The sequence below is a fragment of the Hylobates moloch genome, unplaced genomic scaffold, assembly GCF_009828535.3.
Source record: "Hylobates moloch isolate HMO894 unplaced genomic scaffold, HMol_V3 SCAFFOLD_10, whole genome shotgun sequence".
Lineage (NCBI taxonomy): Eukaryota > Metazoa > Chordata > Mammalia > Primates > Hylobatidae > Hylobates > Hylobates moloch.
In genome coordinates, this window is record NW_026652285.1 from 27909769 (window position 1) to 27914478 (window position 4710).

The following is a 4710-nucleotide window of genomic DNA, read 5'->3' on the forward strand; positions in this document are numbered from 1 at the left end:
AGGTGCAGGTTGCAGTGAGCTGAGATCATGCCACTGCACTCCAGCCTGGGCAACAGAGCAAGACTCAGTCTAAAAAAAAAAAGAATAAAGGTTTGTGCCGGGGCGTGATGGCTCATGCCTGTAATCCCAGCAGTTTGGGAGGCTGAGATGGGCAGATGGCTTGAGTCTAAGAGTTCAAGACCAGCCTGGGCAACATAGAAAGACCCCCATTTCTACAAAAATAAAATTAAATTAGCCAGGCGTAATGGTGGGTGCCTGTAGTCCCAGCTACTTGGGAGGCTGAAGTGGGAAGGATTGCTTGAGCTTGGGAAGTTGAAACTGCAGCGAGCTGTGATTGTACAACTGTACTCTAGCCTGAGCAACAAAGGGAGACCCTGTCGCCAAAATAAATAAATAAATAAAGGTTTGTTGAGAAATTGATACTCTTTTGGTATAAATAAATAAATAAGAATAAAGGTTTGGTCACCTGACCTGGTCAAAAACAAACAAACCAATGAATAGAGGGACTGGCTCAGAGCAAAGCAAAAATGGAACAAGTAATGGAAGAGGAAAGTTATAAATATCAGCTTCTGACCAGATATAGAAGCAAGGATTGTAGAAGCCATGGGTATGTTTTCTCTTGCTTGTTTTGTTATATACACTCTCTAAATATTGGTTAACTTTCCTCTCCTTCTTTTCTCTTATTATTTTTTATGAGGATTGTTGTTGGTGATGACCTTCATAATTTAGGTTGCAGAATACTCTAGAGGACATGTGGCTGAACTAGGAGAATTCACATCACATGGAGAGGGACCCCATTGCTGTAGAGACTTTGCATCTCTGCTTTTGGGGGAGGGCCCCAGAGCATTTTCATTTGAGCAAAGGACAGTTGCATCTGTTAGGCAAAGGGATGAAGCTGTTATTATTCAAATATGATGGACAGATGTGTAACTGCTGCGTAGAAAAAAGGGGTAGATAATGCCGGTTATTTGCTTATTGACTTTCAGCTTCAAATTCATTCTTATTTTCTCTGCTCTCTGATGTTGGAAGCGGGCTGGGACTCTGCAAACCAGTTCCCTAGCCTCTATTACTGTCCTGTTAGGTTCTGCTCATAGGCGGCGCACACGTGGGTGATAAAAATATAAAGAAAAGCAAGGAAACGGTTATCACAAAAGTTGAAATATGAACAAGGAACAAAGCTGGAGGACTTATACTTCCTGATTTTAAAACTCACTGCAAAACTACATTCATCAAAATAGAGTGGTATTGGCATAAAGACAGACATATAGACCAATGAAATAGAACAGAGGCCCTGATGTAAACTCTTACACACATGAGCAAGTGATTTCTTTTCTTTTTTTTTTGAGATGGGGTCTCGCTCTGTCACCCAGGCTGGAGTGAAGTGATACAATTTCAGCTCACTGCAATCTCTGCCTCCTGGACTCAAGCGATCCTCCCACCTCAGCCTCCTGAGTAGCTGGGAACACAGGTGTAAGCCACCATGCCTGCCTAATTTTTTGTATTTTGGGTAGAGATGGGGTTTCACCACGTTGCCCAGGCTGGTCTCAAACTCCTGAGTTCAAGTGATCCGCCCACTTAGGCCTCTCAAAGTGCTGGATTACAGGCGTGAATCACTGTGCCTGGTCTGCAAGTGATTTCTTATATTTTTTATTTATCTTATTTTTTTTAGAGATACGGTCTTGCTATGTTACCCAGGATGGACTCGAATTCCTGGGCTCAAGTGATCTTCCCACCTCACCCTCCTGAGTAGCTGGGATTACAAGTACGTACCATCACACCTGGCCTATGATCAAATGATTTTTTTTTTGACACAGGATCTTGCTCTGTTGTCTAGGCTGCAATGCTGTGGTGCAATGCAGTCTTAAACTTGATCAGGCCAGGTGCAGTGGCTCATGCCTGTAATCCCAGCACATTGGGAGGCTGAGACAGGTGGATCACCTGAGGTCAGGAGTTCGAGACCAGCCTGGCCAACATGGTGAAACCCTGTCTCTATTAAAAATAAAAAAGTTAGCCGGGCGTGGTGGTGCACACCTGTAATCTCAGCTACTTGGGAGGCTGAGGCAGGAGAATCACTTGAATCTGGAAGGTGGAGGTTGCAATGAGCCGAGATCATGCCACTGCACTCCAGCCTGATTTTTTAAAAGAATGCCAAGACCATTTAATGGGGAAAGGACAGGTTTTTGTTTGATTTTTGTTTTTTAAACAAATAGTGCTGGGAAAACCAGCTATCCACATGTAAGAGAATAAAGTTGGACCCTTACCTAACACTATATACAAAAATTAACTCAAAATAGATCAAAGACCTAAATGTAAGACCTAAACTTTTAAAACTCTTAGAAGAAAACATATGGCAAAAGCTTCCCAACATTGGATTTGGCAATAATTTTTTTGGATCTGACACCAAAGACGGGGGCAACAATAACAACAAAATAGACAAATCAGCCTTGATGAAAACTTAAGAACTTTGTTCATCAAAAAAACAATATCAACAAATTCAAAAGGTAATTGGCAGAATGGGAGAAAATATTTGCAAGTTATATATCTGATAAGGAATTGATATCCAGGATATAGAGGCAGCTCCTCAAACTCAACACCAACGACAAAAACCAAGCAACCCAAAAATGAACAAAGGACTTGAATGGGTATTGCTCCAAAAAAAAAAAAAAAAAAAAAAAAAAAAAAAAAACACTAAAAGGGGTTTTTCACAAAAAAAAAAAAAAAAAAAAAGCCAATAAGCACATGAAAAGGTGCTCGACATCACTAATCATTAGCAAAATGCAAATAAAAACTCCAACAAAAGAGTATACTTTCAGGGATCATTTCCCTTTTTCTGTTTCTTGAGATGGAGCCTCATTCTGTTGCCCAAACTGGAGTGCAGTGGCGCGATCTCGGCTCACTGCAACCTCCGTCTCCTGGGATTCAAGTGATTCTCCCACCTCAGCCTTCTGAGTAGCTGGGATTATAGGCATCCACCACCATGCCTTGCTCATTTTTGTATTTTTAGTAGAGATGGGGTTTCACCATGTTGGCCAGGCTGGTCTCGAACTCCTGATCTCAAGTGATCCACCTGCCTCGGCCTTCCAAAGTGCAGGGATTACAGGTGTGAACCACCATCACCAGCTCATTTCTCTCTCTCTCTCTTTTTTTTTTTGAAACAGGCTTTTGCTTTGTCACTGAGGCTAAAGTACAGTGGTGTGATCATGGTGCACTGCAGTCTCAACCTCTGGGGCTCAAGTGATCTTCCCATCTCAGCCTTCCAAGTAGCTGGGGAATCCAGGTGCACACCACTACACCTGGCTAATTTTTGTATTTTTTGTAGAGATGGGGTCTCGCCCATGGGCACAGTCTCATTGTTTCTATAGTTGATTACCAGAAAAGTTTCTCTGAATGTGTAGAGCACTGGAAACCATGAGGAAGAGGCACAGCGTTCTCCCTTGAGCATCAAGTTGGCTGTTGGTGTTGCTTTGCTGCAAAGTCCATTTGTCATTGTCTTCCTTGTCTTCCTTTAGGAGAGTAAGAGGGAGAGGACACAGTCTGGGTAGTTTCCCTGAAAAAAAAAAGAAAAAAGAAAAAAAAACTACAATGAGATACCACCTCACACTTGTTCACACTTGTTGGGATGGTTACCATCAAACAAGCAAACAGGAAATAACGAGTGTTGGCAAGGATGTAGGGAAATTGGACCCTTGTGGCTGGGTGCTGTGGCTCACGCCTGTAATCCCAGCACTTTGGGAGGCCGAGCCAGGCAGATCACCAGGTCAGGAGATCGAGACCATCCTGGCTAACACAGTGAAACCCTGTCTCTAATAAAAATACAAGAAAATAGCCAGGCATGTTATCGGGTGCCTCTAGTCCCAAATATTCAGGAGGCTGAGGCAGGAGAATGGTGTGAACCTGGGAGGCGGAGCTTGCAGTGAGCCAAGATCGCGCCACTGCACTCCAGCCTGGGAGACAGCGAGACTCCGTCTCAAAAAAAAAAAAAAAAAGAGAAATTGGACCCTTGTGCACTGTTGGCAGGAATGTAAAAGGGTGCAGCCATATTGGAAAACAGGATGGCAGCTTCTCAAAAAATTAAAAACAGAATTGCCATGTAATCCAGCAATTCCACTTCTGGGTATATACCCCAAAGAATTGAAAACAAGGTCTCAAAGAGATATTTGTACACTCATGTGCATAGCAGCATTACTCACAATTGGTAACATGTGTAAACAATGCAAGTGTCCATGGATGGATGAATGGGTAAGTGTCTTAGTTGCTTTGTGCTGCTCTAACAGAATATGTGAGACTGGGTAATTTATAAAGAACAGAGATCTGGCCGGGCACGGTGGCTTATGCCTGTAATCCAGCACTTTGGGAGGCCAAGGCGGGTGGATCACGAGGTCAGGAGATCGAGACCATCCTGGCTAACACGGTGAAACCCCGTCTCTACTAAAAAATACAAAAAATTAGCCGGGCGTGGTGGCAGGCGCCTGTAGTCCCAGCTACTTGGGAGGCTGAGGCAGGAGAATGGCGTGAACTCAGGAGACGGAGCTTGCAGTGAGCTGAGATCGTGCCACTGCCCTCCAGCCTGGGTGACAGAGCGAGACTCTGTCTCAAAAAAAAAAAAAAAAAAATGAACCGACGTTTGTCTCTTACAGTTCTGGAGGCTAGCTGGGAAGTCCAAGATTGAGGGGTCTACATCTGGCAAGGGCCTTCTTGCTGCATCATCTG

The 4710-nt window shown here is 43.6% G+C and overlaps 1 pseudogene; it reads left to right on the top strand.

Annotated features, from left to right (window-relative positions):
• Positions 1 to 3350: 3350 nt before the first annotated feature.
• On the top strand, positions 3351 to 3543 carry LOC116476096 (small nucleolar RNA U3; annotated as a pseudogene).
• The last annotated feature ends 1167 nt before the right edge of the window (positions 3544 to 4710 follow it).